General features: G+C 39.3%; 1 protein-coding gene across 3 annotated transcripts in view; it reads left to right on the forward strand.

Moving 5' to 3' along the window:
• The window catches only part of ATP2B4 (ATPase plasma membrane Ca2+ transporting 4), a 200,843-nt gene that overhangs the window by 63,918 nt on the left and 120,968 nt on the right, over positions 1-15,957 (forward strand). Inside the window, exon 1 of one of the 3 annotated variants that reach the window (XM_070745409.1) lies at positions 5,494-5,583. The exons of the other annotated variants lie outside the window; for them this stretch is intronic. The gene's annotated coding sequence lies outside the window, so the exon portion shown is untranslated. Of the gene's footprint in view, positions 1-5,493; positions 5,584-15,957 lie in introns of those variants that run through there. 3 annotated transcript variants of the gene reach the window in all.

A 15,957-nucleotide genomic window follows, 5' to 3' on the forward strand; every position in this document is an offset into this window, starting at 1 on the left:
CACGAATCCCAGCGACCAGTTAGGTCCCACAGAGTTGGCCTTCTCCGGGTCCCGTCAACTAAACAATGTCATTTGGCGGGACCCAGGGGAAGAGCCTTCTCTGTGGCGGCCCCGACCCTTTGGAATCAACTCCCCCCAGATATCAGAGTTGCCCCCACCCTCCTAGCCTTTCGTAAGCTCCTTAAAACCCACCTCTGTCGTCAGGCATGGGGGAATTGACATGTTCCTTCCCCCAGGCTTATAAAATTTATGTGTGGTATGCTAGTGTGTATGACTGGTTTTTAACTTGTGGTGTTCTTAAAATTAATTTAATATTGGATTTGTCTTGTATTGCTGTTGCTGTGAGCCGCCCCGAGTCTGCGGAGAGGGGCGGCATACAAATCTGATTAAACTGAAACTGAAACTGAAAAGTGGGTCTTCAGCATTTTACGGAAGGGGGGGAGGGGGGAGGCTGTTCGAATCTCTGGAGGAAGTTGATTTCTAACCCTTACTAGGTGCTAACAATGTTCCCAGCTCTTACCAGCTTGCAAGCTCTTTCACAGTTACTCTTTGCAAAGAATAATGTTTTCCAAGCCCTAAGTCTTTGCAGGGATTTTTTTTTCCATTGCTGTACTTGCTCTGAATGTTTCTTTCCAGCCCTAGCCAGGTGCTAATGATGTTCCCAGTTCTTACTGGCTTGCATGCTCTTTCATTATTTTATTCCCTCTAACCAGGAAATAAAATAATGTGCTGAAGCTGACTAGACCAGTGATTTTCAACCTTTTTTCAGCCGCGGCACATTTTTTACATTTACAAAATCCTGGGGCACACCACCAACCAAAATGATACAAAATGACACTCTAACACAATACATATTATACATATAGTTAATAACATAGTTTCTAAATGTATTTATACTCACTTAGTGTGAAAGCTAGGCCTGTCTTGATTAACACAAAAGGGATATCCCGGCAGGAATGGTAATTTGGGGAGCCATGTTTAATTTCCCCACGGCACACCTGACCATGTCTCACGGCACACTAGTGTGCCGCGGCACACTGGTTGAAAAACACTGGACTAGACTAAGGATGGTAGTCAGATGAATATCTGGCAAGCAGATTCTTTTTCCTATTTTCCTCCCCAAAAACTAAGGTACATCTTATGCTCCAGTCCAGTGCATGTTATACTGTACTCCAAAAATATGGTAATACTCAAGAGAACAATTATGGTGAAAAAACAAAGAAAAAAATCTTGAGGGTAGTCTCTTAGAACAACTACTATGGAATAATAACTGAAGGAGGCCCAATGTCAACCTATCTTTTAGGAGAATCCCTGAGTAGGCATTCCCTTCTCTTGCTGCTACAGCCAGATGGAAATCATTCTTTTTTTCCCAAGGAATTGAGAAACCAAACTTCACAGGGAGAAAAGTGTTACTAGCAAGAATCCTTGTAAGAGTTAAAAGACAATTTCAGTCCTACTCCACCCACCTATGCAGCACATTACATTTTCCATCCACTTTCCTTTGGAGAGCAAATTGCCATGTAGATTTTGTAAAAGGCTTGCATAAATAGGCAATGCTTGCCAGAATCTTTCCATGACACCGATGCTGCTTTTAGACAGTCCTGGTAGCCGGTTCTCAAACGTATGCTCATCATAGAACTAGCAACAAATAATCTGTGTAACCAAAGTCAGATAGGTAAGTTGCAAAAGTCAAAATAGCCGTTGTTATTTTAATAAAAGAAATAAGTTTGCATGACGAAATACAGTTGTTTGGCTTTTCCTGAAGTTACAGTCTCAAAATGGGTGAGCAGTGTGGTCGGGCGGTAGGAAAAGCAAGTAGGATGCTTGGCTGCATAGCTAGAGGTATAACAAGCAGGAAGAGGGAGATTGTGATCCCCTTATATAGAGCGCTGGTGAGATCACATTTGGAATACTGTGTTCAGTTCTGGAGACCTCACCTACAAAAAGATATTGACAAAATTGAACGGGTCCAAAGACGGGCTACAAGAATGGTGGAAGGTCTTAAGTATAAAACGTATCAGGAAAGACTTAATGAACTCAATCTGTATAGTCTGGAGGACAGAAGGAAAAGGGGGGACATGATCGAAACATTTAAATATGTTAAAGGGTTAAATAAGGTTCAGGAGGGAAGTGTTTTTAATAGGGAAGTGAACACAAGAACAAGGGGACACAATCTGAAGTTAGTTGGGGGAAAGATCAAAGGCAACATGAGAAAGTATTATTTTACTGAAAGAGTAGTAGATCCTTGGAACAAACTTCCAGCAGACGTGGTTGGTAAATCCACAGTAACTGAATTTAAACATGCCTGGGATAAACATATATCCATTGTAAGATAAAATACTGGAAATAGTATAAGGGCAGACTAGATGGACCATGAGGTCTTTTTCTGCCATCAGTCTTCTATGTTTCTATGTTTGTTTTAAAGTTACAGATTTCTTCTAAAAGGTAGACAGCTTCACTGCTGTTTCTCTCTTTTTCCCTCTTTGTCATCTTCTTCGTGGTTATTTTCTCTCCTCTATAGCATTGCACAGATGAGTAATCCTGATACCCATGTGGTTGTTAATAATTCCAGGGCAGAACATGTGGCTAAGTTTGGAAGGGCAGTATGTTTCCTTGGCTCATTACCTTTGTGTGGTTGGAAAGCACTTTATGACAGACCAGCATTCCTCTGTCCTGCTGCTTCTACCAGATGTGCTGGGACTATTACTCCCCAACTCCTCCTTTAGTGTGGCATGGCGAGTGGCCATCTAGCTTGGAATGCAGCCCTTGCACATCTGGCAGGCACCAAGTTATGAGAGACACAGACACTTTTAGGCAGATATGACTGCAGTTAAAGTATGATGGCCTGGAATGCAGCTGAATTTAAGATTTAAGATTTAATTGGATTTGTATTTATTTATTTATTTATTTTATTTATTTATTTATTGGATTTGTATGCCGCCCCTCTTCAAGGACTGGGACGGCTCACAGCATGTACAAGAAACAGAAACAGTAATAACTTTTTCATAATAATAAACAGAATTATTTCTTACTTGCATCTATTCTACAGGTATGTGTAGTATGAAAGAATAAGGATTAATATTTTGGAACCTCTTCAAAGACACTGCAATTTTATCAACTCACTCTGGGGTTTTACTTTGGAGAGAAATAAGATTTTGCCAAATGGTTTGGATTTCTTGTTAAATGGACTGTGAAGAATACCTGAATTGTAGTACTTTCTCCCATTGCTGATCTTTGTGTGTTTTCTGTCAGTCTTCTTAAACTCCATCACTCATGAGCCACTTTTTGACATGATCCTGTGTTACGTGGCGTTGCTTGGTGACATGAATGCAAGCGATCCATTAACATTCTAGGAGACATATAAGAAATTTGTTAGAATCAAATGGTAAGTGGTAGTGTGAAGAAAAAAAATTGCAAAATAAAAATGGTAGTGGTATCAGTTTGCAGGATGTTACATTATGGGAAGAGATATTCTGTCTCCAGATATCTGTCTGATATCATTTTCATCTTAGGAAATAAGAAATACCAGTCAATATTATTAACTTTGCAGATTTCATGCATGCAAGATATTTCATTGAGCACCACCATGTTGTAATTAGGAACTAAGACTAGCCAAAGGCAGGAATGAACCTTCTGTGACCCTAAGCGGCATGCAGAACCTGCCTTTATTTGCTATATCCTTCAGTAAAATTTCAAATGCTCTCTGTAAGTGGTTGATTCAGGCCGGAGGCAAGAATGATTTTTCTTTCTGCCAGAAGCTCACTGAGTTTGCAGTGAGTGAGAAGAAAAAAGCAAGGCATCTGCCGACCTACTTTTTGCTTGGGTTCCGGTCATTGATGAGATGTAGCATCTGACAACTTAGTCAAAAGGGGAGATAGCTCTCAGCTGAAGAAGAGCACCCAGGAAGATATTGGCTTAAGAGTGTTGATGGTTCATCCAGGGCTGCTACCAGAAGATTCAGAGCTTAACACCCTCACACAGTTCAATCTTGCTGATCGCTTTAGAAAGCATGTTTGCACCAGACCTGTTTAGAATGTCAGATTAAATAATAGGCGAGGCTGCGGTTAAAGTAGGGGGATCTCATGCCAAACAGTTATAATAATCAACTCTTGCCAGGATGCAAGCACCTCCTTTGAAACCATCTTTTATTTTTCCTTTGAGGAGGCACGCTTGGGAAATAAACCCACTAAAGGTAGGGCCAAGGGTGTGGCGCTAAACTGCCAGCTATGGGTTTTCATCAGTGTGTTTGTATAGGCTAAATGGGTGGAGTTCACACAATCTGCCTCCTTGGCCTCTGCTGAATGTAGCCCTACATGTATATCCAGGTTTGTCTGTCTGTTGAGTTCAAAGACACTTTGGCTTGCTTCAGCTTTTCTCCCAGCACCATAATTATTAGGTTTATTCATTCTGTTCTGAGCAATTTGTGTTCTGCCTTTGAGTGGTTGTTTAATTGGAGAGCTAGGAGAGAGGAAGGACAGCACTGTTAGCCTAATTTGGGGGTGACAGAAATAGTAGATACATCTCTCTGTTGTTCTGGAACAGAAGTCTTCAAACTTGGCAACTTTAAGACTTGTGGGCTTCAACTGCTAGAATTCCTTTGCCACCATAGCTGGCTGGAGAATTCTGGAAGTTGAAGCCCACAGGTCTTAAAATTGCCAAGTTTGGGGACCCCTGCTCTGGAACAAGAATAAAATCCAGATCTCTTGAAAGGTGGTTTCTGTAGAAAGCTTGGGGAAGTTCACTTCCCACACTGGATTCAATCTCTTCATTTACAAGGCATCAGATTTATGAAGGCTGGAGTAAACAGTACTTGGTTAAATAAAGTAATGGCTTATTTGAAAACTGAAGCAAAAAATTGCACAGACTCGTATGGATGATCAATTTGATTTTTAAAAATTATTTTCCACTTTAAAAACAGCTCTGTAGGCTTCAACTTTTATTGGAGGAGCTATTGTAGATCAAGTGGATTTTATTTCCCCCATTGTATTTTCTTAACTACATGCATTCTGTATTATTTACCCTTTGGGAAAATACAAGTGTCAGTCAGATGGATAATATTTATGCATAACTTGAACTGCATAAAAAGATGGGGAATGCAAGTTAGCTAGATGTGAGAGTGAGTTAATTTTCCCCTTCTTTACCAGTTCTCATATAAAGAGACTTCAGCACAGCTATTTTCAACCTCAATTCACTGGTAAACTCTATATCATTAGTGATTAGATTAAAGCTACAGTATTTCATATTTTCCTAAAAAGGATTTGTACTATATTCCAATTTCTTTAACCCTTGACATCAAGAATTTAATGAGCATTTTTTTCCTAATCTGATTCCTTTCAGAATAGTTGGAAGTATAACTCCCCAAACTCTTGGAGAATATCAAAATTTAAAAGCCAGGGACAATGGCAGCTGCAAGCAATTTAAACTTGATTAGGGAGAAAACTCCCACAATCCAGTGATTTATATTTTTCACCTGTGTCTTAGCTTGCTGTTATATAGGGGATTGCGTTTGGTTGCTTTCACATAAATTCTGTTTTCTAAAATTGCCACCATTCTTTATCCATTCAATTTTTATGGAGAATACAGGTATTGTACCCTCTGTCACAAATTTTGAAGATGGTTTGTACTGTTTTATCTTGTAAACTGAAAATGTTGTATATGTGGGTGCTCTTCTGTTGCTATCTTTGTTGGCTCCGTAGTTTGAAGAAGTAATTTGTGCAGGGTGATGCTTTTAAATATGTAGATGTAGAATTTTAAATTGCACAGACTGCTTGGACAAGTAGAATTCTTATCTGCAAGTGTTTGTTCTCCAGTATGATGGAACAGTGAGGAAAAAAATAAATGAGCTACTGTGTACTGTATGGTCTTACTGTTCCCATTGAATTCTAATTAGCTAATTTTAGTGACCAGAGTTTGTGCCTTTAGTCAAACTTTTCTCAGTGTAGATTTTAGTGCTTATTGTTTAGCTTGACTTTAAGCTTGTTATGGTACAACAGGAGGGACTATAACATGTGGTTCTCCAACTGAATTAAAAATTACTTTTTACTTCACCACTCCTGATAGAAACTAGAATCCCAACACAACTGGTACACTGAATGTTATCTTCTTCGGAGTCTTCGGAGAGGGGCGGCATACAAATCTAAATAATAAATAAATAAATAAAATAAATAAATAAATATCTATTCTTGATATAAAGATTTAATTGCAGGTTTCTTTTCATTTTCCCCCTTTTAATATTATTTGAGAATTATCCTACATTATAATAACTGATTTCTATCAGTTCCTTTATTTTCCACTTTTGAAGAAAACTGATATTGATTAATCAAGTTCATGATTAAATCAGTCAAGTTCATGATTAATTTTATTGAAAGCAAGAACATAGTGTATAGACTTGGTCTTCATTCTTAAACAGTTCAGTGTTTAATCTGTTAAAGCAATGCAGTATTTTCAGCATTTATAACTATGTTATACTGGAAAATTATAATCTTCATGAAATCCTAAATTTGTTTTATTTTCCATTCTCTTTTAATGTTATCATCTTTTATCTTTAATAAAATTACAAAAAAGGCAAAGTAAATTGAATCTGAAATCAGAAAATTTCTAATTAACTCCAGGAATATTTTTATATTACTGTAACCGCCACCACTATTACTACAATATTACTTGAGGAAAGAACTGATATATTGAGCTCTTCTTTTAATTTTGCTTTGATGTAATATTAGAAGAATATCTGGGGCAGACAAGCTTTCAAATGCATCCTGAAAATCAATGGCATTTGATTTTATTTTCATTTATTTCCATTCATTTTAGGGCAGAGTTGGGGATCTGTAATGCTCATTTTTGGCAATTGTGATAGAAATGTAGTGATATATTCAGTTGAGTATTTGGAGCCGCATATTTTAAAAATGGAATTGGAAACCATAGATGTCTAGCCTGTGGGAGTTTTCTTTTAAATTGAATTGTATCTTCCAAGTGTCCACTTTTTCCATTAATTGTTAAAAGTAAGGGGAAATAAGATCAGCTGTGGGGTTATTTTTCTCTAGTAGCCCCCAGATCAGTTTGAAGAGCTCCTCTTAGAATTAAGATTAGCTCCTTTTATTATAGCCTACTAGAACCTACTCATGTTGGAATTATTCCAAGGAATATTTGATGGTTGTGTCTCATCATCTATATTACTACTGTTAGGAGCAATTTTATTGCTTTATGTATTTTGTACTATTAATTGACTGAAGTGCTTCAGCTCTATTCCCCCCCCCCTGCATTTTTTATATGCGCAGTTTAAATTTTTGACTGCATCCTGTAAAGATTTTGATGTTGATTGTCATATTTGAAAGTGTTTGGTTGATGATTTACATAGGGAATAAATCAATCTCACTTCATAGTAAAAGATTAATTGAGCTTGATTCCTGGTAACATCATAGATACATCCATCCATTGGCTTTGGCAACAGCATGGAATTAAGTTGCTGTTGTCATTTTTCTTTTCTTCTTAACTTGTCCTTATATTAATGAGTAATAAAAAATTGAGTAGCATGTACTTTCAGAGTTTGTATCAGTGGTTGATTGATACTGGTTCGGACCAGTTCACCTGAACTGTTAGCTCTGATTCCAAACCAAAAGTAAACTGGTTCTTTGTATATTTGAAAGTGGGCCTGCCCACCCACCCCGCCCCTGAGTTAATTAATAATAATAATTTATTAGATTTGTATGCCTCCCCTCTCCGAAGACTCGGGGCGGCTCACAACAATAATCAAAAACCAATATTATAGCGAAACAAATCTAATATTAAAAAAGAAGCATATAAAACCCTATCATATTTAAAAACCAAACAACACATACATACCAAACATAAAATATAAAGAGCCTGGGGGAAAGGTGTCTCAACTCCCCCATGCCTGGCGGTATAGACGAGTCTTGAGTAGTTTACAAAAGACAAGGAGGGTGGGGGCAGTTCTAATCTCCGGGGGGGAGTTGATTCCAGAGGGCCGGGGCCGCCACAGAGAAGGCTCTTCCCCTGGGGCCCACCAAACGGCATTGTTTAGTCGACGGGACCCGGAGAAAGCCAACTCTGTGGGACCTTATCGGTCTCTGGGATTTGTGCAGTAGCAGGCAGTTCCGGGGGTACTCTGGTCCAATGCCATGTAGGGCTTTAAAGGTCATAACCAACACTTTGAATTGTGACCGGAAACTGATCAACAGCCGATGCAGGCCACAGAGTGTGGTAGAAACTTTTATCTCTGCTTCCGAAGCTCATCTGATCAGGGGTAGCAGAAAACAGAAGACCAGCCCTTCAGGTTTTCAGCACTCCTGCATGCACAAGGGCCAACTGATTGTTGTGTGTGGTTGCACACCGAAACCTGAAAGAAGAATGGATGACACCGCGTGTGACAGGCAACATGGCTTTGCATGCCCAAAGTGGCACACGTGCCATAGGTTCGCCACTGCGGTTCTATTTCCTCTGAACTGTGCGCTCACAGTGAAGCACATGCTCAGCAAACCAGTTATAAAGCCGTGGCAACCCATCACTAGTTGTATGTATTTCTACTTTATATTTTAAAAAATAGTGCAAGCTATTTGAGGAAGCAATAATTTGTCCAAAATAACCTATATTTTCAGGACACCCTATAGTTTTGTCTCTATTGAGATTTCAACTGACCTCAAGAGCCGTCCACAGAGCAAAATCAAGTTCAGAATGAAGAAGTAGAAAACACCCCGATTTCTTACATCCCATCAGGTCCTCCATAAAGGCTGTGTTCCATTCTTTGGAAAGGATTTGATTAGGCTGATTCTAAAACTAGAGTGTACCACAGTGGATTCCTTGCCATGGGATTTGTCTACTAGTCTGTTTTGCTACTAGTATATATTGTATAAAAGGGAGCACTTTTTAAAACACTTCATGCAATCTTACGCTTTTTGACTCTCATTACGTAGTGTTTGAGAGGTGCGGAGGGTGAAATGATAGCATAAATGAAACTAATTTACAATGAATAAATAGTAAGGTCTCAGTATGCGTTTATCTCCATTTCCTGTTCTTCTTTAATGAATGTGCATGCATGCACACGGGTGTGTATACACACACACAAACACAACCACACATTCAAGAAACTCAAATAGATAGATAGATGGATGGATGGATGGATGGATGGATGGATGGATGGATGGATAGATAGATAGATAGATAGATAGATAGATAGATAGATAGATAGATAGATAGATAGATAGATAGATAGATTTTTATTGGACACACAAGGAATTTGTCTTGGTGCATATGCTCTCAGCGTACATAAAATAAAATATACATTTGTCAAGAATCATGTGGTACGACACTTAATGATTGTCATAGGGGTCAAATAAGCAATGAAGAAGCAATATTAATAAAAAATCTTAGGATATAAACAACAAGTTACAGTCATACAGTCAACATGGGAGGAAATGGGTGATAGGAATGATGAGGAAAAAAAGTAGAATAGAAGTGCAGATTTAGTAGAAAGTCTGACAGTGTTGAGGAAATTATTTGTTTAGTAGAGTGTTCGGAAAAAAACTGTTCTTGTGTCTAGTTGTCTTGCTGTGCAGTGCTCTGTAGCGACGTTTTGAGGGTAGGAGTTGAAACAATTTGTGTCCAGGATGTGAGGGGTCAGTAAATATTTTCCCCGTCCTCTTTTTGACTCGTGCAGTATACAGATCCTCAATGGAAGGCAGGTTGGCAGCAATTGTTTTTTCTGCAGTTCTGATTCTCCTCTGAAGTCTGTGTCGGTCTTGTTGGGTTGCAGCACCAAACCAGACGGTTATAGAGGTGCAATTGACATGCTTTCTTAGAATGTAAAGTAACAGAATTGTTCCACTGTACATATAATAGAGGGTTCCCTATTTCAGAGAATGCATGGACTTAAATAAAGACAAGGTCTGAGTTCATATATTGTTCCAAGGTTGAGTGGAATTTAGGAAGCATTGGAAACTACCACCCAGGCAGTGGTCATAGAAATCATGGATAAGTCTGATACATGAATTTATAGACAAATATTCCTCCAGAGAGAGAAAGAGGGAAGTGGTTTTTGTATGGAGCAATGGATTTGTCTTGAGTAATAGATCTGAGTATGAAACCCGCTTCTTTAGCATCCAGCTCATTTCCTCTTTTCTTCAGCCATGTTACATTTGCCTGATGGATATTATGAGAAATCTTGACCCAGGGCTGGCATTAGGTTTTGGTGGAATGGAAATAATTGCTCAGTTGGTTTTGGTTTACAAAATTAACTTCTCCGCCCTGCTTCGTACACTCGCTGGCAGTGCCATTTCCCAACTGTCCCCAGTTTCAGTTGCAGCGGCACTAAAGACTGAGGCTTCAGATGATTTGTTGCAGATGCTTGGAGAAGCATACCAATGCCTTAGATGGAAAAGTTTCCCCTAACAACCTTCCTAGAGGCTCCCCAGTTGCCTTATCCCCCCTTCTGTCTATTGTAGAATGTACAGTGTGTTTTAAGAGGAGAAAACTTTGAGACAGAGACATTAGAAACACCTCTGAGTCACATACAACAATAATCTAAGTTGTTTCTCTGCACCTGAATAAAATTGCCAGTGTGCATTAATCTGACAGATTTCTCTGTATTTAAGCAAGTTGGCTCCAGTTTTGTAATTGCAGAATGCTTCGTGACCATGGATAAATTGTTGGAGGTAGATTGTAGCAGAATATAGATTTGCTTTTGTCTCTCTAGAAAACAGAATGCAAATGTGCATTCTGTTCTGATACCTGATGGATTCTTTTCAAGGGAACTGTTGTTATTATTTTTTTAAAGGATTAAAATGAGGTAGAGATTTTTTAAAAATTGGAATATAAAGTTTATATATATGTATCATGTATTCCCCTATTCCAGTGATGGCAAACCTATGGCATGTGTGCTACAGGTGGCACGCGGAGCAATATTGCTGGGAATGAAAGGCATTTATTGATTGATTGATTGGATTTGTATGCCGCCCCTCTCTGTGGACTTGGGGCGGCTAATAACAGTGATAAAAACAGCATGTAACAATCCAATACTAAAACAACTAAAAAAACCCTTATTATAAAACCAGACATACATACAGACATACCATGCATAAATTGTAGAGGCCTAGGGAGAAAGAATATCTCAGTTCCCCCATGCCCGACAGCAAAGGTGGGTTTTAAGGAGCTTACGAAAGGCGAGGAGGGTGGGGGCAATTCTGATCTCTGGGGGGAATTGGTTTCAGAGGGCCGGGGCCGCCACAGAGAAGGCTCTTCCCCTGGGTCCCGCCAAATGACATTGTTTAGTTGACGGGACCCGGAGAAGGCCCACTCTGGAAAAGGACATTTTTGGCCGAAGTGCAAAAAACACCCCAACAGGCAAACCGGAAGTTCTGAAAATGGACTTCTGGTTTCCCTGCTGCACTGTTTCTCACACTCCCGGGGCTTCAGGAAACTTCCCTGAAGGTTCCGGGGTGCAAAAAAATAGCACAATGGGCAAAACAGAAGTCCGTTTCCCCAAACTTCCGGTTTGCCCATTTTGTGGTTTTTTCACCATCCCAAGCTTCAATGAGGCCTACATGTGCAGGGTCAGCACATGTGTGTTTTCATGCATGTGTGTGTGGAGGGATTGGATGTGAGCATATGCGCACATACTAGCACACGCACTCACACCCTTTTGACACACAAACCAAAAAAGTTCACCATCATTATCCTATTCGCTTTTATGTCTATGGATTTCTTAAGAAGCTTATAACTGTTGTGGTTCTAGCAGCTTTTTCTTTTTTGGTCTTAAACTTGAATCCATTGCCTTTATAGCTGGTTGACTAGTTGCTATTTGTTTTTAAAAATGTGGCCTGAATAGTTTGCAATCTTCATCTGATTCATTCTGACCATTCAAATGATTGACAGATGGGAGCATATCTATATTTCAATGTAAATTTGGCAATTCTGTCCTCAACAGAGATAATTTTACCTGCCCGGTGTGTCTTTTGTGTTTTGCCCTTACAAATGTTGTGTATGGTTTTGGAAGTATCAATGATAGTGATGGGCGAACCGAACCCGCACAATTCGGGTCCGTACTGAATTTTGCAGTGTTCGGTATGCCGAACACGAACACGAAATTTTTTCAAACTTCGGGCAAAGTTCAGGGTCGTGTTCAGTGTTCAGAGCTTTGACGTCATCGGCAGGTTGCTAAGGACGCCAAGGTGATCACTTCCTGGATTCCATGGAATCCAGGAAGTGATCACCTTGGCGTCCTTAGCAACCTGCCAGTGATGTCAAAGCTCCCCCCCCGGAATCTCTTCATGGGAGGGATTTCGAGTTTGGGTTCGGTTCGGGTTCGGCCGAATTTTACGTAAAGTTCGTCCAAACGTACCGAACCCGAACACCGTTGGGTTCTCCCATCACTAATCAATGACTGTGATATTTGTTTTAAAAAAAAAAAAATGTTTATTTATATCCTTTATTGTTTTTACAAATAAGGTGATGAACATATCCAACACATCTTCCTCTTTTTCCCCTGTAAAGCATTATGGAGTAGTATATAAATCTTAAGTGCTATTTCTATATATATAACTATATATATACAGTAGATTGTTCTGAGTTCGGGTTTTGCCCCGTGTAATATTTTGAGTGTCTGTGCGACGTTTCGGTGAAATCACATTCACCATCATCAGGCTGAAGTTATAAGCTTCGTGCTGCTGTAAATATAGTTTGTTTGCAATTGCCATTTGTTCCTTATATATAGTGATGGGGGTGGAGATTTGGTTTGAATGTAGCAAATAGATTGGGTGGGTATGTTTTAATGATTTGATTGGTTGGTGGAATCACATTTAGTTGAAGGATTGACATGGTAATGATTATGATATGTTTTTTTGTTTAAGGCTGGTTTCCAAATCTCTGGTAGGCGGAACGTGTCATCTCGTTTGTTCATGCTGAGGGGGTGTTTTTCTATCTCTATGGCCTCCATGATTATTCTTTTGTATACGTTTTCTGTTTTGGAAAGTAATTTAGTTTTTTCAAAGTCAATTTCATTATACAGAAAACGTATACAAAAGAATAATCACCGAAACGTCGCACAGACACTCAAAATATTACACGGGGCAAAACCCGAACTCAGAACAATCTACATACATATACCCGTGAAAATCTACGAAAACAATTATATACTGTATATATAGCTATATAACTAGTGCTCAAGGCACCAGGCTAGAAATTGAGAGACCATAAGTTCAAGTCCCTCCTTAGACATGAAAGGTGAAATTGGTTTAGTTACTCGCTCTCAGCCCAACTCATGTCACAAGATACCTTTCTTTGAACACATTATGTAAAGTCCTAGTTTTCTGGTGAAGGCTCCAACGATGGAAAAAGTAGAAGGAAAAAGAAGAAGAGGACAAGCAGAAGTAAGGTGGATGGACTTGGTTACAGTGGCAATGAATGCAGTATTGGAAGAACTACGTTACGGACAATTTACCACAGACAAAATCCTCTGTGGTCATCAAGATTCAACCCTAACCTGATGGCACATAAGGAATCATTTGTATGCTTCCATCAGCGTATATTGTGTCATCTTAAATGTTGTCCATTTCATGAAATGCAAACCTACGGCTTTACATTTATAAATTTTAGCTACAGACCTTGAGTATTGAGCAAATACCAATCTTATACAGTAATGTGCACAATTGCTCAATGGTACAAGCCACAGTACTCCGGTTTGTATAGTTATTCACTTCTGCCAGTAATTCAAAGATTAGTAATTCACAAATTCAATCTCTCGGCTCTGATATGTTTACTGCACATTGTCTGCAGGTGGAGATATTATCAAGATAAATCATGGGAAACATTGCACCATTGCTTTTCCTACTTCCCCATCCCCAGTAAACATTCTTAATAAAAGGAGCGAATGTTGCCTTTAAGTGTGCTTCCTATGGTAACAGCTCATGCTTCCCATTACCGCCTCTCAAGTTGCAGCTCGTCAGAAGAGCTTATGGCTGGCAGGGAGGTGTGTAGGAGTCAGTGCCATGTGGGAGGCTGGAGATTTTAATTTGATCTGTTTCCTAGCTGCCTTTGTTCCTCCCTCTTTCAGCATTTACTGTAGAAAGTAGTAGAGAGTGGTGACAGGTCTCAGATGCTGGGTATAAAAGAAAATGAAAAGGCCAGTTGGTGTGCTTTCACATCAAAGTAGGTTGGGGGAAGCTTGCATGAGGCCTGCAGCTTCTCCAGATAAATGGAGAAGAAGGATTTTCTGAACCTTATGGAGTATTGATGGAGAGAATCCAGATGGTTCAAGCACAGCCTTTCCCAACCTGGTGTCTTCCAGATACATTGGACTTAATCTGCTATAAACTCAGTGGATAATGTACACTGAAGTCCACCGCCTGTCAACAACTACTTCAGCTTCAACCGCAATAACACAAGAGCACGCAACATGTTCAAACTTAATATCAACTGCTCCAAACTTGACTGTAAAAAATATGACTTTAGCAATCGAGTTGTTGAAGCGTGGAACTCATTACCAGACTCCGTGGGGTCAACCCCCAACATTTTTCCCTTAGACTTTCCACGGTTGACTTCTCCAGATTCCTTAGAGGTCGGTAAGGGGCGAGCATAAGTGCACTAGTGTGCCTTCCGTCCCCTGTCCAATTGTCTCTCCTATATTTTATATATCTTTTCTACCATCCATATATCCTTCCTCTACTCTTCATTGATGTATTCTATTCTCATATCTCTTCTTCTATCCCTTCCCTGATATTTACTACTACAAGTTTTTATTCTCCTTAACTTTCCATTTGTATTGGACAAAATAAATAAATAAAATAAATAAATAAACATTTGTTAGGTCATAACTGTAGAGTGTTCCAACTGCTTGGTTGACAGGACCAAAGATCATATGAATTATATGAACCATTTCTATGTGAAGGTCTGTATCTACTGATACTAAGCATCAGCATAATGTTGACCAGTCTTGTTAGGAGGGATTCAAATTCATTTTTTGGTACATGGGCTTAGATTTCTAACTGTAGAAACTGATAACATTTTTGTTTCTTACTAATTAATGGTCAAAGCTCAAGTTTGTTGGTACGAATAAAGACGAGAAGGGCAAAGTCCTTTTATTATCAGTTGCTCAATTGCAACACCTGCTTTCAGAATTTGCTTTTGCATGAACTCATTAAGCGAGCGAAGGTAACGCTACCTCTTACAGTCAGTTTTTCCAACTATTGTTTTTTAACACTGAACTTCAGCCATGAGGTGGAGTGCATACTTTATTCCCTGGACTGTATGTACATATTTGCTAATTCCTGGTGCTGGTTGGTACCATTTTGACTGGAAATACACCCAGAAGAAAGGTTAGGAAACTTTGCCCATCTTTGCTGCTACAATAAAAAAAAATGTACCTTCTGATAGTAAAGTGGTACCACTACTTATGAGCTTAATTCATTCCGTGACCAGGTTCTTAAGGAGAAAAGTTTGTAAGAAGAAGCAATTTTTCCCATAGGAATCAATGTAAAAGCAAATAATGTGTGTGATTGGGGAAACCTCACAGAGGGTGGAGGCCCTGTTTCCTCCCAGGAGATTCCTAGAGAGGCCCCACAGAGGCTTCTCCTCACCTTTTCCAGCCCTGTTTCCTTCCAGGAGATTTTGATTTGATTTGATTTGATTTGATTTGATTTGATTTGATTTGATTTGATTTGATTTGATTTGATTTGATTTGATTTGATTTGATTTGATTTGATTTGATTTGATTTGATTTGATTTGATTTGATTTGATTTGAATGCTGGTCCTCTCCGAGGACTCGGGGCGGCTCGCAACATATATAAAAACATAGTAGTACATCTAATCGAATTAATATAATTTAAAAATTCTAGAGAGATTCCTAGAGAGGTCCCATGGAGGCTTATCCCCGCCTTTTCCGGCCCTGTTTCTTCCCAGGAGTTTCTTAGAGAGGCCCCACGGAGGCTTATCCCTGACTTTTCCGGCCCTGC

This window comes from Erythrolamprus reginae, chromosome 3 (genome assembly GCF_031021105.1).
Source record: "Erythrolamprus reginae isolate rEryReg1 chromosome 3, rEryReg1.hap1, whole genome shotgun sequence".
NCBI classification, from domain to species: Eukaryota; Metazoa; Chordata; class Lepidosauria; order Squamata; family Dipsadidae; genus Erythrolamprus; species Erythrolamprus reginae.